We start from the raw sequence: 21,202 nt of genomic DNA on the forward strand, positions 1-21,202 counted from the left end.
GAGGCGGGAGATGGCAGAAACCTGGGATTTTCAAACATTTTCTGAGTCAGATGCAGCGGGAGAGGAGGAGGAGAGATTTCCCGCATCCAGCCAGGCTGAAATAAACAGGCTGGAGAGCGTGGGGGACTTGCCTTGGCCGAGAGCAGAAATCTTGCCTGAAAAACACAAGTGCCCGAGCAAACCCTTCGGGAGTTGGGGGTCCCTTGGTTACCCCCCCTCAAATCCAACCCGGGCAGCCCCTTGCCTGGAGGCAGCATCACCCACAGCCTCGCCTTAGGGGTGGTATCACGATGGGGGCTGGAAGTTTTCCTCCCGGCAGCCAGGGATGTGCAAACCAGTCGGCTTCCCACCACCCCCGAGCCGGGGGTCACCCCTCGCTGGGCCGTCCCCTCCCCAGCTCCTGCCTGTGTCGGGGCTGGAGCAGAAGGAAAAGTCTTCTGGCTCCAGGGTCTGCTCTGAAATGGAGTAAGTTTATTCATCGGTTTGTCAATTTGGGGATTTATTTTTTTTTTTTTCCCCCACAGTTATTTTAGACAGAAGTTTTAAATTACACCAGTTGTCTCCCCGCTCCCTCTTTTTCTCCCTGTGCAGTTGTACAGGACTGGAATTACCTGAATGTTGAGTTTTCACCCGTAAGGAGGAAGAAGGCAAAAATGTCATTAATTACCTCCAATTGCTTTTATTTATCAGGTATAAAAGAGCAACAGGAAGCTAAACAGACGTGTGGGCAAGTATGTTCAAAGGGGCTGCTATCATTTAACGGATGAAATGATACGGAGATTTAGCGTGAGGTTGAGTTCAGGGTGATGCTGGCAGAGAGCTCCAGGGCTCTTTTTCCAGTTCAGGAGGAAAAGCGGAGGACAACCGCGCTGAGTTTGGCTGAACTCAATCAAGTATTCAACGGCTGTTCTTAACTTGTAATCAGTTTGAAGGCAGAAAAAGCAGCTCCAAACCTGAAGAAAAGGATCGTGTGCCTGAAATCCTGCCTGACTTTCTCCGACTGTATCATCTAGTCTAATAAAAGACAATAACTCCTCCTCCCAACCTTGCCTTGCTCATAGCCTGAAAACACCAGAGCTTCAACAATGCTACTATAACAAAGGGAATGAGTCATTCATCAAAGCAAGCGTTTGTGCTCGAGACCTTCAGAAAAAAAAAAATTCTGCATATTCATTTGCTCTTGTACTTAGCTAAAAAGATCTGTTTTACCTGTACCAAACGATTTAAAAAAAAAAAACAACACAAAAAAACAACACAAAAAACCACAACTGTGGTTTATTAAAATTAAAAATCTGGGTGCAAATGGCTGAAAGATATATCTGGGCGTAAATAACATGATTTTTCAGCCATAAGCAGAACAGTGGGAACAAAGGACTTCCCGAAAGATTACAGCTAGATCAAGCTCTGGCGAAAATCATTTCAACAGCTAGATGGATGTAAGGAGACCCAAACGTCAGGAAATGGCACCCGAAAACTGACAGCATCCAGATTTCCTGAGCACGCCGGGCAATGAGGAAGCTGCTGCAATTTCATACCACAAATACTGATCGTCTGCATACACAAAAAAAGAAAGCCACGTGGCTTCAGAAATTTTCTCGAGCGACAGAGGGGTGGTGACCACAAAGCGGGCACGTTGTCAGCTGCAGAAATTTAACATCGCTCCAAAACCCCTTTTAGAAATGGGTTAATACGTATGGCCTCTTGTCTCCACGGCAAGCAGGTGCTCTGGCTTCAAAGACATTTCCCTGGATCTTCATAAAGCTTTTTTTTCAGTGGGATCCACGCTAGCTTGTGTCTCTGAACGCTGGGGTATGGTGGCATAGCCCGGAATCGCAGCGGTGCCCTGAGCTAAGGCTGTTGCTGCCTGAACAAGGTGTCTCCGCCCCAGCACCTGAAGAAGTAGTGTTTTTTTGGTAGCTTCAGTGAATCTTAATTGCACCCGTCCAAAAGTAGTGACCTCAGCTCTACTAACCATAAAAAACTGCTCACTTCTTGGGCTTAATGGTGTGTGGCCTGCCAAGGAATCTTTTTTTTCTCCCTTTCAGAGACAATCTGGGGGAATTTATTGGCTTTTTAAAGCTGTCTGATCTTTCAGGGAAGGAAACTAATGGAATATCAATGACACCAGGTATTTGTCACAAGTATCGTTTATGCAGGAAATATGGGTCTGGCTCGGGAAAGCTCTCCTGCACATGGTTAACCGATTCCACGCGCAGGTCCAGGCGGCAGCTTGAGTCAAACCCATGTTTCTCTGCGGCTGCGGGCTTATCAGCCACTACCAAACACAGAAAAGCAAAAAGCATTCCTAATTCAGTTAACTAATTCAATTTAAAACCCCGACGAGGACAAGGCAGCTTGAATTTTCATGGGAGGTTGAATTTAGGACGACACCTTCGCAGCTAGAAAGAAGGATTTTTGGTTGATTTTAAGCGCCTTTTCAAAACAACAAGTCCAAAAAAATGATTTTATAAAGATGAAAATACTAATTTTCCTGTTTTTTCTTGGCGTCTTCGTTTTTTTTTCAGCTCTAACTTTTCACTGAACTGCACCCTATTTGGTGTAAGGTCTGCTTTTTCTTCATCTCCTTTTCATAGAATCGTAGAATGGTTCGGGTTGGAAGGGACCTTAAAGATCACCTAGTTCCAACCCTCTGCCATGGGCAGGGACACCTCCCACTAGACCAGGCTGCTCCAAGCCCCATCCAGCCTGGCCTTGAACACCTCCAGGGAAGGGGCATCCACAGCTTCTCTGGGCAACCTGTGCCAGTGTCTCACCACCCTCACAGTGAAAAATTTCTTCCTAATATCCAGCCTAAATCTACCCTCTTCCAGGGGTAGATTGTCTACCCTTGTCTACCCTTTTCTGACAAGTTAAGAGTTATCTAAAAGAAAATGCTACGTAAGAAGTGCCATGATAGATGCGAGTCTTCAGTTTTTAACAGACTAAAGCTTTATACACACGCCACGTGCTTATGGGGTCATCGACCCCATGGGGAGGACTCGAGCCTGCTTTGCCAAGGTGTCACTCCACGGGGCATCGCCAGAGCCGTGGTCGGGTGCCCCGCGCCGATATGTGCGAATATCCGACTCTCAAACTCTGGGCTTCGGGACACGGGTCCGCTTTCAGGTTTTTCTCACCAGCGTTAAACCCAGCTTGGGTTTTCAAGAGCCTGCTAAGAGCCGTGCCCAGCGGTGAGCCTTCCTGCAACATGGTGGAAAAAACTGCTCTTAAAAACGTGAAATGTGCCAGGAAGAAATAAGCAGCACGGCTCATTCCTCGCATTTTTTTTGGAACTGTGTTTGAATAACGGAGGGGATGGAGGCAAAGGCAAAAAAAGGCCACTTTTGTGCTCAAAAGGCTGCAAAAATGTTTAAGTACCTGAAGCTTCGTGTTAAATTAGTGCAAAACATGCTGATCTGCAGCAGGGTTTGGGTTTCAGCTACTGCAGACCTCAGGGGAGAGGTGAAAGGGAAAACGCAGGTCCTTATTTGGACCTGAGTCTGAAAACAGTGAATAAATTAAGCCCGGGATCCTCTAACCCCAGGAGTGTGTCAGGAGAAGCCTCCGTACAAAGGCAGCGGGAATTTCCCGCAGAGCTTTGGCAGCGCAATTAGCAGCGGGGCTTGATCGGGCAGGGAAGGAGAGCGGGAGGAGAAGTAGCCGGGGGAGTGGGGGGGGATTATTTGTTGGCTCACGTGCTGCTGAGCTGCAAAAGCCTCTAGAGCTTATATTCGCTTAGACCTCACTTAAATCGTGATGCCGTGTCCCCCGACTTCAGCTCCCGGGTCGGTGCATCGCTGCCACCGCTTGTGTCCGTCCACCAGCCCACAGGGAACCGCTCCTGCCTTGCTCGGCGAGCTCCTGGCATCTGCCTGCTGTAGCGGAGAAACGGGGATGTGATGGGAGCAGGGATGGCCCGACATCACCGAGCCCTTTAATTCCTCCGTTCCTTCAAAGGTACCCAGAAATGAGTTGGGAGACCCAAATTATGGTGAGAAGAGGGTTCAAAATGCAAATTCTTTTCTGGGGTCAAATGCCGTGATGGTGTGTTGTGTGGGGTCTATGGACTGATGCTTAAATCAGAGCGTGGCAGTGCTGCAGGTCCACATCTGAGCTGTCTCTAGGTATATTTACATTAAATGCTGGCGGTTCCTGAAACCGAGAGCAAGAGAGAGAGAGAGAGAGAGAGCGAGCAGGAGGGAGACATGCTACAGATACTCGCACACTAGAATATCACATGGACATGTTTAGTATTTTTCCAGTGTTATCAGGGGAAAATATCATCCATGAGGCATAATTATATCTTAGGTTCCCCCTTTTTTTTTTTTTTTACGGGGCTTTTTAAGCAGTTGTTTCATTCTTCTGCTTTTTCTATTTTTGAATTACAGCATTTGCAGAATTAGGAGGAGGATGACAGTTAACACAAGAGAAAAGCCATGAGTGCTTGAAAGGGAGAGAGGGGGAGAGAGATACTGCCGTTCCTCATCATTTTGGCAGAAACCAGGACAGTTCCAGCCATGCTGCTCAGGTTTGCCTTGCACCAACCATCTTCCACCGCTCTCCAGACCCTCTAGTCCAAGCTAAAGGTCCAAGATCGATGCTGCAGTTGCAGGCACCAGGTTCAGGGAACCGAGTCCCTCCTGTAGATGGAGGCTTGGGCTCCTGGCTCACATGAAGACATCAACACAACAGCTAAATTTAGGCCTTATTCTGCAAGCTGACTCCCACCCATGGTAACTTGCAAAGGGATTCTTGCTTGATCATCTGTCAAAGGACAAGACCTTGGGAAGAAAGAACCTCTCCGGGTTCCCACCATCCCAACATGTCTGGACCTCCAATTTCCCTGGGAACATCCACAAGTTGGTTGTGCTGTAGTCAGCACTGGTGAAGCCACACCTCAAATACCGTGTTCAGTTTTGGGCCCCTCATGACAAGAGAGACATTGAGGTGCTGGAGTGAGTCCAGAGAAGGACAACAAAGACGGTGATGGGTCTAGAGCACAAGTCTCATGAGGAGCGGCTGAAGGAGCTGGGGGTGTTCAGCCTGGAGAACAGGAGGCTGAGGGAAGACCTTATTGCTCTCTACAACTGCCTGAAAGGAGGGTGTAGAGAGGTGGGGGTCGATCTCTTCTCCCAAGTAACAGGTGATAGGACAAGAGGAAACAGCCTCAAGTTGCATCAGGGGAGGTTTAGATTGGATATTAGGAAAAAATTTTTCACAGAAAGGGTTGTCAAGCATTGGAACAGGCTGCCCAGGGAAGTGGTTGAGTTGCCATCCCTGGAAGTAATTAAAAGATGGGTAGACGTGGTGCTGAGGGACACGGTTTAGTGGTGGTTTTGGCAGTGTTAGGTTAATGGTTGGACTTGGTGATCTTAAAGATCGCTTCCAACCTAGATTATTCTATGATTCTGTGATTCTCTCCTGACAGGTGAGACTTTCACCCACTGTCACTATCGGTCAGCTGGGCCCAGGGGACTGCTCTCCCTTTTCTCTGTCATCGCTCGTAACCATTTTGTGCTGCTCTGCTGGCTCAGTGCCACCGCTGGAAGGCAGCAGCCCTTCCAGCTGATGCCAGGGGAGCCGGGACACGGCACATTTCCACAAATTAAAGTGCCCAAAGGCACCTAACATTGCGCGCTCTCTCCTTCTAGGCTGTCACCACAGTAACAGGGGGCTTCCCAAAAATAATCAACAATACGATTATGAGCCGCTCACTTGTCATCTTGTAATTAGCCGCGACTCAACGTTTTGGCTGAAAAATGGTACCAGCAGGCATTGTTAGTGGGTGTTTCAGAGGGGAGTTTTACGCGATGCACCATGTCATTGGTCACCCGTGGGCATCTGCAGTGCGTGGAGGACAGATTCCTTCCCGATGCCAGGATGCTTTCTGTCCTGAAGCATGAGATCTGATTAGAGCAGAGAACCGTGAAAGCTATTACGAGTCATAAAGTCACCGAGGTATAAAAATCTCTATCTACTGTTTGAGATCCCAGCTCCAGTCGTTGCCTCCTGTGGCACAGGCAGACGCCCTCCAAGGAGGAGTTTCTCACTGCTTATTCTCAAGGCATGGAGGGGGAGATGTTTTTGGTGACGTTTTTATTCCTTGTTCCACTGAGAGTGTTAACCTCTTCAGTGAGGATGCGCACTCATTTACCAGTCTCAGAGGGATGTCATTGACTGAAATTAGCTTTGCACTTTAGGACTTGTCAAATTGCAATTTTACTAAATGCTTTACTGGTTGAAAAATGACAGCCCCGACGAAGTTAATGCCATGACCCATTGGCTTCGAAGCACTGTGAGCAGACCCCTCAGTCCCTTCGTCTCCTCAGGATTTGCATCTACTGAGATATATGTCACAATAATTCTTTTTTTTTTAACAGGATACTTCTTTTTTATGTTTTCTGAGAATTTCAGAGCTGCACATGTTTTCAAAATTTCTTCCATATTTACAAGGCTCAGAAGCCCTTTTTTATGTCTGCACTTATTTACTTCACTGAGCATCAGAAGCAGCACTGAGTTTGGGGGTGGGGAACGCAAGGACCAGGTATTTCAGGCCTCACAATAAAATCCGGTGAGACAGCAGCACAAATAAGCTGCAGGGCTGCAGCAAGGGCAGGGAGAAAGGACTTCTCATGCCATGCTGTAGAGGGAAAAGAGCCCAATGAGTGCAGCGGTTTGGGCCCCCAACCCAAGAGACTGGGACCTGAAAGGGCAAGATGCCGGTTGGTCCAGAAAAGACACAGCAGTGTCAGATCTCCCGGTCCTTCCTGTACAGACACCTTATGCCATCGCAAAAGATGGTGCTCAGAGCTCAGAGGAGCCAGCTGAAAAAAAATCCCACCGATCTTAGCTCATAAGGTGCTTAGTCCTATTCACAAATCCACGTGTCAGCGTCAGGCACTGTAAATTGCTAGGAAATACCAGCCCAGATGCCCAGCAAAGAGATGCTGTTTCCTTGTGTGATGACAGCCATTCTCAAAGTGGCACCATTGGGACGTGACACCACTGAAGCACACCTGGCTGATGAGCATTTGTGATGAATTAAACTCCCACTGCCCTCCTGTTTTCTCTACAAATGCCCCATTAGGATTTAAGCAACAGTCAGAGTCAAGAATGCAAAGACAATTATGCACTGGAATTTAAACAAACCATTAATTACCAAGATACTCTGGCAGATGATGGCTCCAACAATGCTTATTACAAGAACCTTCATCCAGTTATCTGCTTTTTCATGTAAGCAGAGGTAACGATCTTAACTGAGATGAGAAAAATAATTAAAAACCATATAACAAGATGTTTTATTAATGACACGCACATCTCCATCACTCTAAGAAAATTGGGCAATCTGTTCCTACACCACAGCTCTCCATCAAGGGTTTATATTTACCATCACTTTAATAATGACTTGTTAAAGTGCTATCTCATTCCCTTGGGTTGGCTTGAAGGAGGAGGGGAAAAAGGAAGCATTTATTTATTAATGGCACCCATTGAGGAGCAGTTCTATGGCACAAAGTGGGGCAAAAGAGGAAGAGAAAAAAGCATTGCAAAGAGGATCCCTGCTTAGATCGTAGGTCTGTTCTTACAATGAGGGTGGTGAGACACTGGCCCAGGTTGCCCAGAGAGGTTTTAGATGTTCCATCCCTGGAAACATTTGAGGTCAGGTTGGACGGGGCTCTGAGTAACCTGGTCTAGTTGAAGATGTCCCTACCCGTGGCAGGGGGATTGGACTAGATGACTGTAAAGGTCCCTTCCAACCCAAACTATTCTATGATTCTATTCTGTTTTTAAAGAAAGGCTTCAGCAATGCAATAACAAAATACAAATTACTCGAAAAAAAATCTCTAGGAAAAATACTTCCTCCCCCCAGAAAACCCACCTTGCTTTCTCTTTACTATTCTAGGTTTGTTCTCAGTTGAGCTGGTGTAAAAGGTCTCCAGTGGGAGCAGGAGCAGACCCATCAGGGAATTTGCAAGGTTTGGTGAACCTGAGCTCAGCAATGGGACCACAGAGCAGAGCCCTGGGACGTGAAACTTATTTTCGTTGCCCTTCATAGAAAGCATGAGGTTGGTGTGTTTGAAAATTGAGGTCCTCTCTTGATCTCTCACCAAACTCTCAACAGGACAAGGTTTTCTAGACTGCTCCATCAGGTCGTCTCGGTGCTGCCCCCAAGGACTGCACACAGGAGCATCTCCTCCTCCCGTCCTTGGGCTGGCACTGACAGTGGAGCCACCAGGGAGATGACTCACCAAGGTGCTGAGCACCTTCCTGTTCCTACCGAGCCCTAATTTACTTAATCACCACAGATTAAAGCGTGCCTCATTAAGGTCAGGTGTTAGATCTGACGGGGATCGGGTTCCTGTTCTGTTCACACACTATCTGGCTGGGCAACTCCAATGTCCCTCACCTACTTTCAGGTTTCAAACTGAAATGTTTTCTTCCTTTCCCAACAGAAGTTCCAAGTGTACATTTCACCTAAAAGATGGGGGTATAGAAGAACCCAGTTTTCAGACCCATGAAAATATTTTAGGGGAAACTTTCTCTCTATCCCAGGTATTTACATGAATGTGCTGGGTCCCAGCAGGGATTCAATTATGAGTGCTTATGAGTGGGCTGAAGAAGCAACAAAATATTGTTACGAGTCATACAGAAGGAAGCTGACTCGCCACAGGCTCACGGCCCAGCACGACCATAGCTCTGCATGGAGACCAGGAGGGACTAGGGCCCTTCTCTGTAAGGACTGCTTTGCTCTGCTAACGATCTTTACTGAAGGCGCAGCCTCAAGCGACGTGGCACTGAAATCAGTCCCACCTCTTCCACGCATCCCTGCATAGCCTTGAGTGAGTCACTTAACCTCCCCCAGATGCACATTGAACAGCTAGGGAGGGATGGATACTCCCTTTCTGTCATCGCTTGGCTGATGGGATTGTCAGGTCTTTATGGTGGCATCCATCTACTACTAGGTGTGGACACATTTCTGACATTGGAATAAATAATAATAGCAATATTTGGCTTCCCTAAGGCACTTAGCACAAGCAGATCTTGAAGTGCTTTCTAAAAGGCGCAAAACTTCATTATTCTTGATTGGGAAATGGGTCCTTAACCCTTGCAGGAGTGTCTAGAGACTACCGCAGTGCCTTTCATCCAGTGCTGTCTTTGAAACCCGGTAAGCAACTGAATTGCCTTGTAGGATCACCCAGGGCTGAGGGCCACTGGTGGTTCACGACTCTCATTCATCAGAGCGCTTTCACAGACATGTCTCCCGGACCTCCAGGAGAGCCATGCGCCCGCTTAGTTTACAAACAAGATTCAGAAGGCGTCTGCTGGGCTGGCAAGCTGGGGAAGCTCAAGTTTCACTTCCCAAAACGATGAAGCACTTGTTTAGCCCTCCTTTGGTTGGATGGTACAGTGAAGTTATTTAACCCTGCCAAGGTTTCACTATGAGAAAAGACAAAATAGTTGAGGTCTAGTATGATCAGGGCTTTTTTGGCATTTAAATGTAAATAATTCCAACAGAAGAAGCACTTGCCTAACGCTGAGATGAATCAGGGCATGCACAGGACTGTGCAGCACAGTGAGCATCGCAGCCGCCCACCCTGACACCACCGTTGTGTGGCCGACACAGCCCTGAAGACCTGCAGAGGGTCTCCAGTAATAGGTCACAACATGGATGTGCCAAGGGCTTCCCAAGGGTCTCGCAGGGCTGGGTTTGTAGGATGCAGAGCGACCGGCAGAGTCAACTTTCTAGTTAGAGGAGAAGAGACTGCTGCAAGGTCAGGCTGGGAGGGCAGGGTGCTGCCGGCACCATCTGTGTTGTGAACGCAGCGATGCCGAGGGAGCGAGAAGCGGTCTATCAGCAGGGAAGAACACGAGCCCAAGGCCAGAAGCAGGGATATCTGCCCAAGAAGTGTCAAGAAACCTCTCCCCCAGGAGACCCTGCGGGCTCCCAGCCTCTAACAGCTGGCGATTTGGACCGTGCAGACACCCAGTGCCGGCAGTGCCCTGAGCCACGCACAGAGGTGGCCACCGCGGCAGCAGGGACATTCGTTCCTCCCCGAGCCCAGCAGCCCACACACGCTACGGCGAGGCCCCAGCTCTGCGGGCACCTCATTGGGATGCCAGGCGACGCCGAAACTGCATCCTTTCAAAGCGGAGAAGGAAACAGCAGGGAGTACACGTCTGCCTGTGACCTGGGTGACACAAGCCGGCAGGCCCAAATTACATACTTTACAAGTGACATTTGCTGTCATGGGGGGAGGTTTGAGTGAAGCTGTTTAAAATTCAACTAAACTCTGGCTGGAAAGAGGACGGCACATGGTCTTTTCTTTTTCACTCCCCTGGGTAACACTGTGATGTTTCTGGCACCGAAATCCCTCTCCTGCTCCCAGATTTGGCAGTGGGTTTTGCCCCAGGCATGGGATTCACATGTTGCATGTAAATCTCTGGCTGCTTTGCAAGCTCCAGGCCAGAATCCCTGTCAGAAATCCCCACAGGAACTGATGTACGCCATCAGAGGGTCTGAGTTAGACCAGCTAGAGCTACACAGCTCAGGAGATACACGGTAGATTTGTCCTGCCAGCTCCACTGCGCCGATGGAGAAACTGAGGCACAGCGACTCCATGTGCCTTTCCAGTGCATGCAGTCGTAACAAGGGGTCATAACACAGACCTGCTCACCTTGTTCACGTCATCTGGAATGGCACCCTCTTCTACACTACCTGCAGTGAGAGTGATGAAATAATGGTATCCGTGCCCAGAGGTTCCACCTGCGATCAGAGGCACTAGGTGAGAGCGAGTAGTGGGTGCCTTAGCACTCTTCTGGGTTGTTGTTCAGGTTTTCTCTTGCTTGAAGTACAATACCCGGCATCAAGGGACTTCTCTCTCACTCAGCCTTGAATCCTACTGGTTTCAAGTACCCTATATACCTATCTTCTTAGCATCTCTCCCATGGGATATGAGGCCAAGATCATGAGCAGTGAAGTTAGTCACAGTGCCGGGACCCATTCTGAAGGAGACGAGACCACCTGCTAGCGACGCAATTACATTCAGCCTTCCCTCCTCTGAACTTTTCCCATTGCTTCTTCTAAGCTGTTGTGCAGTTTCGAGGAGGGAGACAGAGAAGACTCAACATCCTGTTCCAAAATCTGGGATAAAAGAAGGCATTCTGAAGAAAATAGTCAGAACGCTTCAGGAAAGGCATCTCTTCTGGGTTATGCTGAAGCAGCTGTCAAAATTCAGAGTTGCTTCCACCAGGAGAAATTATTGTAGGATCAAGGCCTCCGCAGTCCAATCCTGTTCATTGAGAAAGTCCTTTTTTTTCTCTAGAAACGGTGGAAAAGCACTGAAAGGTTTTTTTTCAGTTCACAGCTCCAATCCATTTTCCAGACAACTCAAGACAAGAAAGTCAAATGTATTATCGTTCTCCTTCCCTCCATCTTCTCAGCGTTCCTGTGACTACGTCCGTTGGATATTCTCTCTACAGTTTTCTGGTCTTTCTGACTCTCTTTGGACATAGGCACTTTGATACACAGTTAAACTCTCCCATTCATATGTGACTTGCACATAGCTTTACTCAGATTTGTCGCAGATGGCTGTATCACGATGATGTTATTAAGTCAGCTATCTCGTAACACGGAATTACTTAATAATTTTCTCCATTTGTCCTCACTGACAGAAACAATGTGTTCAGCCATGTGTTATCTCAGTTCTTAGGAATTTTAAGCAAACTTGCAAGGCCTTGAGCAGCTCCAGCTCTTTGTTTTATCAATGGGATGATGAGAACATACAACTCGCTGCAGTGCTAAAGGATCCTTCAATCTACTAAAGAGAAGCAGGACATAAACTGAAGCTAGAAGTTCAAACCAGGCAAATTCAAATGAGACGATTACCAGTCACAGGGAAAATCTATCAAAGGAATTGGTGGACTGCCTATCTCCTGAAGATGCAACTCTTCCGATTAAATAACTGTATCCACAGGGAAAAGCCAACGCTGACTCCTATCTTGCTATGCACTTTTTAGACCCTCTAGAGATCTAGTTTATGTGGTCAGGAGAACCAAAGGGTTATTCTTGTCTTCCTAGAGAAGATATCTAAAATTGGGCAGATGAATCATGCCCTTGGAGTGCACATTTCCTACCACCTATGGTAAAGGGAGCCAGGAGCAGCCATATTAGATATAGCTGTCTATATTATGAACGTCTAGTTAGGAGAGAAGAGCTCCAATTTTGGTGCTCAGTTTAGTTTCCAAACAGGCTTGTCTAGCGCTCTTTGGACAGGTTAGGTATCTGCACATGTATCTGTTGGCAGATACAGAGACCTATGGAGACCTGCACCTCTCTGGAATTTGATGTCATCCAGACTTGTGTCTCCTTTAATCCTTTGTCATGTCTGCCACTGCAGATGCCATAGGTATCCTGGGTATCAGCTGTCTGGGATAATCCAGAGCATCTCACATAGCAAAAGGTGCCAATGCTTAGAAAACTGAGTCCCTCCTCATGCAGCCAACAGAGTTATTCATCTGACCAAATCAATCACTCTCTGGGATCCATTGACTAGATGGACAAGATCTCCACTGGCTGTGACTCAGACGCTCCATGCTCATGTGGACACCATTCTGCAGACACTTGAATTTAGGTGTCTCTGTCTGTCGGCTGAACCCTACCCTTCATATCATGCAGGGACCTCAAGTCTGTTGACAACGTAGATACCTCACACCTCTTGAGGGTCTTGGGGGTATCTTGCCCAACTTCCAGCAGCTGCTCCAAGAGGGAGGGAGCCTGTAGGCCTGCATCGTTTCCTACCAGACCCGTGTGAATGCCTCAGATTCCCACAGCATCTCAAAAAAAATCCCGCACACCTCCATTTAAGCAACTGAACAGTTCCCTGTATGTTTTCCAGGAACAGACGCATTACTCAGGAATGCATTGCTGGACACAGTGCAGAAATACGTGGGTGAATTTTTATGGCGTGTGTGTACAAGTGCTGAGTCTCAAAGTTCAAATAGTGTTTCTGGCCATAAAGTTTCTAAATGCTCCTTACCTATCTTACAGGATGTTTGCTTTGCTCAGTTCATTGGTGTGGGCAAGGCACTTTTACCGTGCTTTATCGCAGGATCTCAAAATGTAAGTGATTTATATGAATACCGATGTTTATTCTATCAATGGGAACGCTCAGTGAAGTTAAAATATAGTCAAACAAGATGCACTGGGACAGAAAACCACAAGTTGCATTTCATGCATGTCCATAAACAAGATAAGCTTATCAGCAAAACAGGTCCAAATGGGTAGGGGGGCCAAAGCAATCTCTTGATTACACAGCTTTGAGTCTGTAGCCAATGTGACTATTAGACTCTTTTCGGACGAGCAAGTTATAATCCATGTTGGCTTGTGTGAAATAAGGAATTGGCAGCACTTGTTAAGAAAGAAAAGAAATAGAAAAACATGAAAAAGAAAGTAGCTTTACAAGTGTTTCCAGTGTTGAATCATTGGCATTTAGGGCTGTGGCCGGGCTAGGGTGAGAAGGCATCTAATTTGGGTACCCAACACTGACGTGTGCTACTAGTGAAAAATGCTAACCCTCTTCCCATGGAAGCAGAGGGTAAAGGAGGGTTACAGCTCCGTCGCTGCAAGGGATTCCCTTTCTCCACCCTCCCCAGAAAGACCATCCCCCTTTCGAGCTCCTCACTCCAGCCTGGCCAGAGCCCAGCACTCTGCTCCCAGCCCCACTGTCTTCAGCCTCATCCATAAAGGCTGCTCTTAAGATGTTCAACCCCTCCTTTCCCAGTAGAGAGGGAAAATCCTGGCTCTTTGGAAACCAATGGCAATATACTCAACAGACTGCAGGGAAAGAAGAGGGCTTTTTCCCCATCTTCTTGTGTCCAAGCCCTTACTGGTGCAGACTGGGAGCAAACTCTGGCCCCTCTCTCCAGCAGCCCTTTCCCTATAAAAATAGGAGTTTCCAACAGAACGAGTTTTCCCTAATCATCCCTGGCAGGCGTTTCACCATCAGCCTCTCCGTGGGCAAACTGGCTACCGGTCCCTCCACTAAAACCACGGCAAACGAGGTCTGGAGAACAAAACTCGAGATGACAGGGAGAGCCTTAATTAAAAAGGAAGGAAGGAAATAAAAAAAAATTTTAAAAAAAGCTGTGTCAGGCGCATAATCAAGCGAACCAAAATGCTTGTCACACTATCGGTTGACAAATCTGCCTGGCTGTGGTGCGAGGGGCAGAGCAAGTGTCTCAGCAAACCATCCAGGGGGTGAAATCCAGCACCCTATGATGAGTCGCTGGGGCCAGGACTTGAGTTTGGGGTGGCCGGGAGTGGAGAGGACAACCTAGTGCTGCCTGAGGCACCGGCTTTCTCCGGGGAGATGCCTGTCACCCGCCTGGTCCAGCACTAGAGGGTAACAGTGAGTCAGCTGCTGGAGCCACATGGCTGGGACAGGTCTTGCTGGTGGAGATGGCGGGGGTGGAAGTGATGAAGAGCAGGCAAGAGCGAATGAAGGGGCAGGTTGGGGCTGGGCTGCACCGAGGAGAGAGCAGCGGGTGTGCTGGGAGGGTGTCCCTGTGCGCTGGTGGGAGAAGAAATGAGGTGGCATCAGAAATGGGTCGCTGAGCTTCGTACAGGGCTGTGGGGCAGGAGTCCAGGGAAGGGGATGAGGAGCCCGGTGGAAGGCACTTTCTGCCCCACGCACAGGGTGATTTTGGGCAAAGAGTCAACTTACTGCTCTGCTTCTACACGTGGAGCAGGAGGTGCATCCACCAAACTCTGCGTGTTATTCTCAAAGCCCAGGTCGCTTGTATTTAGCAGCTCAATTACAGGCTTTTGAGCACATAACGCAACAGAAGCCCAGCGTGAGGTGTAAGAAAACACAGCTTGCTGCTTCTTCAGTTCAGGACCTCATCTTCTGGCCATGCAAAGCCCTGCCAGCCACCTGAGCTGCCCGCGATGGCAGGAGCCAGACCTGCTGCCCGTGTCAGTTGGCATCGAGCCCGAGACCTCATGCGTATGCAGAGCATACAGCCCATCGGCTCTTCTTAAATAGCGCTTGTATTCCCAGAGGGGCTGTGCCCGGTCACGCATCGCTTGGTAAAGTTGTAGTGAATTATTTTTTTCCTTTGAATCTCCAATATTTTTTGAATCTTTAATCAAAATTGTAAAGCCTAAGAGCAGGTTCTCCAGCAATTGGTGTTAGGTATCTGGTGGTTAGAAAGGACCCGCAGTCAGGACTCCTGGGTCCCATTTTCAGATCTCCCACTGACTCTTTGAGTGACCTTGAAGAAGTCAATTAATTCCTGTGTCATTTTCCAGACAGGTAAAAATGAGGAGATAATTCTTCCCCAGCTCGCTGGGGGATTGTGAGACTTAATTGTTTGCAGGGCACTTTGCTCTCCTTGGACGAGAGGTAAAGGACTGTTCCTATACCATAGCTGGAGGAAGGCTGAAGCTCAGCATGGGAAGCCATGAATAGTTCAGGACCGAGCCTGCAGCGCTCGGAGGGCACCTCTGTCTTTGCTGCAAGGAGGCAGAACCTCTCAGCCCTGCATCCCGTGCCCTGCACATGCAGATAGCAATGTGCAGGGCAGAGAAAACCAGCAGTGTTCTGCACCCCAGAAGAAGCTGCCCCCATCAGCTGCCCCAAGGCTGCCTTGCCCCAGGGCAGGAGGTTGATGGCTCCTTGCCGTCGTGTTATGGAGATAGAGGCGATGAGAAGGAACCAGCTGCCTCCATCCAGAGCCACTCGCACACGTGTGTCTCACATCCCCGCAGGCTGCCGGCTTTGGCACGTTGGCTGATCCTCACCGGTAACGTGCTGATACCTCACCAACAGGGATGCGTCACCAGCTGGCAGCCTCTCAGCATCCAGCCACAGCTACGATGTCCCATCTGGGCTATCAGCTGCTTTGTGGAGCCTACCAAAAAAAATCCTTTAGGGCCTCAGCTTTGCTGGAAAATTGACTATTTCCACATATGGAACGAGGTGGTCCTTTTGCTGGGGTGCTCTGTTGAGGTCAGTGGAGCTGTGTCAGGCCACCCCAACCTGCCCTGGGGTGTAAATGACCCCTGTAGGGAAGGACCTCTGAGTTTATACACGTGTACGTTGATTTTTGCCTTGAAGGGAAGGTTGTCACTGCCCTGCCTGCAGAGCTGATCGCTGCACAGGTTTCCCCAGGCAGAAGAGAGGAAGAGGAGCTGCCACCGGGGAACCCCATCCAAATTAACCTACTTACCAGGCGGCTCTCCTATCTGCAGCCTGTTTGTTTGCTTTAGGCCATTTCTGTGCAAGGAGTAACTAGAGATGAGCAAAACGCAGAAAATTTCTGCTCCCACGGGAAATTTCAGCATTTCAGAGGTCGGTTTGCATCCCAAATCAGGCCAGTTCAGCAAAATGAAATTCTGGTTGAACTCACTCGAAACAGTTGGATTCTCCCCAGTGAAAAACTGGAATCTGGGGAAAGAAGAAGGGGGAGCAATGGGGGAAATTTTCTTTTACTTACAGGAAACTTCCCTTTTAGAGAAATTGTATTTTTCACTCGTTCCAATCCCAAACTACTCCAGAGCTAATGCCAGGAATTCCCTCATCTATTTATACGCAGTTTTGCTGTCTGGGTCTTATTGTACCTGGCATTTGCTGTGACATATGACTGTGTTGCAAATAATGCCGAGAACATTTACCTTGTGGAAATATCGTGGAGGGAAGGTTTCCAAGAGCCCTTTGTTAACCTGCTGTCACCAACCTGCAGGGACCGTCCCCGGTCCCTCCCACCCTGCCAGCCAGGGTCCAAACCCCTGTGGATTGTTGAACGCTGCAGCTGCAACAGCGTGGGCGTATTTTTGGGGGGCTAAATGCTCTTTCTGGCAGGGGGAAAAAAAAAGAAAAAAAAAAAAAGCAGCAACACTGTGAACTTCTGTCAGTCTTGCCAAACGAATTCGCTCAGAATTAAAAAACATAAGTTGCTTGAGATGGATTTCACTATGAAATGTCTCTTTGTTCAGAGATTTCCTTTCACTCTGTTTTTCTTCTTAACGCGAAAAATGCTTAAAAGCGAACTGAAATGTTTTCTCTGGGATCGAGTGAAACTTTTTTTTTTATTAGATCAGGAACAATATAGATGTGTGTAATTATCTTTCAGCATTTCCAGCAAACCAAAACATCTCTCACTCACCTCGTTGTAATTGAAAGCATCGTGGGACACCCCGTTAAAATTGAAGCCGTTTGCAATTGGCTTGAAGCCAAACAAATAACTCTTAACTGAAACTCTTGTTTTTACACAAGGAGCCATGAAAACATTACCATAATGAATATCTGTCAGAGCTTACTTTGGGGGACAACTGCCAAATGGTGGTTCTGAATCTAATCTCATCAACGCTGCTGTAATTACAAGTAAAATCAGGTCTGTGGATTGCTGTTTTCTTGGTATTAAGCTAATGCCAACGTGAGACAGACCAGATCTGGGATGAGGTTCACCTGATTGCTTGTAAAATGTCTATATTTGAGTTCCCTTTGCAGTCACAGAAATCTAGTTACGACAGTCTGTGGTGTCTAGGGAACAACTCGCCTCCTCCTGAAACAGGTGTCTAAAACAGTTTGGCCAAACCACACCTCAAAAACACTTATGTCTCTGCGCCAACTGCAAAAACAGCCCAGGGTGACCAGCTCTGACGGAGACACTCAGGGTGTAGATGTTCAGGAAGCAATGCAGGTGCCTAACCACATGCCTTTGAGATGCCCTGGTGTATCTCACCCGGCTTCCAGTTGCCACTCAAGAAGGGCACAGGTCTCACACAGGTCCCGTCTCCTCTCTGCCAGCCTCATGCAGGTGTCTCTGATAATGTGGGGCATCTAAAGCGGTGCTTGATGCCTGATTCATTCCCCTGAAGTTGCATGAGACAAAAATCATTCCCAGAGTCCTCAGGAGGGTAGGACTTGGAAACGGACAATTTGGAAGCACTGCTGATGGGACGGTATTTCCAAAGACGGATCACGTAACGGCAGCCTGCAGCGTGACAGCCCTGCCCGGATCTTCAGGAGGTTCCCCAGCCCAGTAAGTCAGTCTCTCGTTACCTCATGTAAGACACACGGCGAGACGAGGAATTGCCGTGGAGACAGCATGGTGCCTTCTTGGAAGGTCCCTGCATTAACTTCCGACCTTTTGTCACCTTCCGTATAATCGCTTCCGTGATTTTCCTGCTGACAGGTCACACCTCCTGCTCAGGGCGGGCAGCACCATGCCAGACTGCCCTCCCTCTTTGCAGCGGCGGAGCGTGCTTGCGTCAGGTTAGGAAGCAGGAGATTTAACACCAGTGGGATTGCACAATCGCCCCAGATAAGAGGAATGTAACATGTCAGCAGTGTCCATGTCTTTATCTCTGTCGGAAAGACATATAGGAACACGCAGATCTTTGTGGGGTTGATGATAGAAAATAAATGTCCTTCCCCTGCAGCTTGTCTGAATGTGAGTGGTGTAGAGTGGAGAGCACCACTGGACCAACAGCACCGGTGCTGTTTATCTGCTATTAGACCAGAGCTGGCGCTGCTTTAAATCACGCATTTCCCTTTCACTGTCACTTATAATCAATAGAGATATTTTGTGTTTATATAGCTTCTTTCATCCTAAGGATCCCACGGTGTGTTACAAGGCATGATCCGGATGCAGGTCTCCTGTTCTGCAAGTAGGTTGGCTCAGGAGGACGTCACGATGGGCTTTGTCCAGGGGGAGTCCCTCTGGGCTTTCTGCCTTGGCGGCTTTTTCACTCGTGGGTGTTCTGGTCAGTGGTGGTTTCCCAAGTAAGTAATGGAAAGAAGCACAACTATCCCGTTCAGATTCCTCTGTTACAAAATACTTCCTAGAGGAAGGTTTGAAAGAGAGGTGTGCCCCAGGCCAAGAAACTCATGAAAGCACGATTTCTGCAAAGGGACCTATGTGCAGATGGCTTAGGGACCAAATTCACATCGTATCTTGGAAAGAGGGCAAATCCGTCCCCAGAAATGACTGACTGAAGTGAAAATAGACTGAACAGAGGTTTGATTTTAAATCCCTGAGATCCAGTGAAAACTAGGCTGTAAATCTGAGGCTCTCTAACTAGATCTGGATACATCAGCTGTAGAGGTCTGTCTCTGAGCTTATTGCCTAGACCCCATTAAGGTCCATGAAGACAACCAGGGTCTTTTAGGGCATAACCCAGTAGGGCATGTCTTGCAAACATCTCCTTTAGGATGAGGTAAATTGCTGGACTGTAAAGCGGGTCCAGGATGACTACTCAGAAGTAAATGGCCACATTGCAGATGTCGAAAGTTAAGAGAGCTGAATCTTAGCAGTCTGTATCTTGTAGCAGCACCTGTGAGCCCGAAAAAGAGCAAGGGATCTAAACAGAAAACAAGAGTCCTGCTTTCATCTTGACCAACACCTTGGTGTTCTCTGCCCTACACCTTTCAGAGCAGTGGAGGAGATCTGGCAAACACCACTGGGTTCTTTGTTGCTTTGGATCCATACGACAAGGCAGTGAAACAGGACTGGCCAGACAATCCCTCCAAAAGTAGTCAAAAGGGCACTTAGTTTAATTACCCAGGCCAGAAGGTGGTACAGAAATCAGCAAGTGCAGAAGCTCTGATTCACACATACCCAGAAATAACAATCTTGATATTTAGACGACTGAAATAAAGAGAGTGGGCTGAAGATGGGACGAGTTATAGTAGTCTTTAAAACACGACCCATTTTAATGTTTCTTTGGAGATTATAATGCGAATTGTGAAATTACAGGATGAGACGTACGTTTCCTATTTAGCAAATTAAAGAGAGCTTTCTAAGCTTTCTAGGAGCTTCAGCCAGCTTCAAAACAGAGTGGACCAAAACTAAACATCACTCAGAGTAATCACAGTCCTGGTCAGAAGAACAGGTCTAAGAAAACTCTCTCTGAGCGCCTGATTCACAACTGATGGGAGTTTTTCCACTGACTTCTCTGGGTTTTGGACGCACGCGGAGCTTCTTCCCCTTAGACGCAGATGATCTTAGACCCGTGCCTACAGCTGCTAACCGAGGCCGTGTTTGCCTGTCTGCATTCCAGAGCTAATGCACATTCCAGCCCGTGCAGAGGACTTTGCCTCACCTCCGATGCACAAGGTCACCTCACCTTTGATCCTCTGCGTTGGTGTAAGGCTAACCGAGGAGGGCTGTGTGATGACTCAGCAGCTCCCTGCCTGCTGTGTTTCTCCCTTTAACTGGATTTTTTGCTCCAGTGAAGCTGTTCTCAGAATGGCTGAAGCCCACATGCCCGATCTTGAAGCTAGCGAGAGCGCAATTATTCAGCAGGTGTAAAGCCGGCTAATGCCAGCCCGGCGCGGCTCAGGCATGCGTCAGGCAGGATGATGTGTCAAATCATTGTTGTCGTTGCCACGGGAATAACAACAAAGGGGAAGAGCATCACGTAACATCGAGGCAAACTGTCACATGTCAGCCAGGCATCCACCTTCACCTGCTTCCCCTCTGCTGGAGAAGGGGACCGTGATTTGGAGACACTGCGTGCGTTTGGGAGAAGTTTTCATATGAACTCGATGACCCCTATTTGTGCTGCTAAACCCCTGCAGTGACTGATACTCCTGAGCTCATGAGACATGTACCAGAATCTTAAAATGGCCAAAAGCCACAGGACAAGTGACCAATGGAAAGATAAATTGAGGGGAGGGCTTAAGAAGTAGCATGTAGACCAGATATGTCAACTGCTTCTTAGCTTCCCTCTGTCCCTTGTAGGAAGGGGTCTGGCCATCTGTTTTGGTCTCAGGATGGACTCATGATGTCAGCCTGGGCAACCTTGCCACCTCCACTCTTTTCTCAACTGAAAGCCTTAATCACACAGCTGCCTCAACACCAGCGAAGCCTGAGAGGTCTCCACATAACCTAGACCAGAAGGGGAGATGTACACGAGTCAACATGCAGCTCAACAGCTCTAGTTGGGCCGCGCTAGAGATTTCAGTAGAAAACTTGCCTAGAGTCTTGCCTAGTTTTCCTTCACCCCATATCACTGGCGCTCCTACAATCACTACTGCTAGTAAAGTCCCACCAATTGCTGGCCAACATACCACCACATCACACAGCTCCCTTCAAACACCTTTAAAAGGACATGGCGGCTCTGAAGACACCACAAGTACCCCCAACACACTAAATTTCATCCATCTTTAATGTACATTAATTAGTACTTTGAGGAACT

The sequence above is a fragment of the Chroicocephalus ridibundus genome, chromosome 2, assembly GCF_963924245.1.
Source record: "Chroicocephalus ridibundus chromosome 2, bChrRid1.1, whole genome shotgun sequence".
In the NCBI taxonomy this organism is placed as follows: domain Eukaryota; kingdom Metazoa; phylum Chordata; class Aves; order Charadriiformes; family Laridae; genus Chroicocephalus; species Chroicocephalus ridibundus.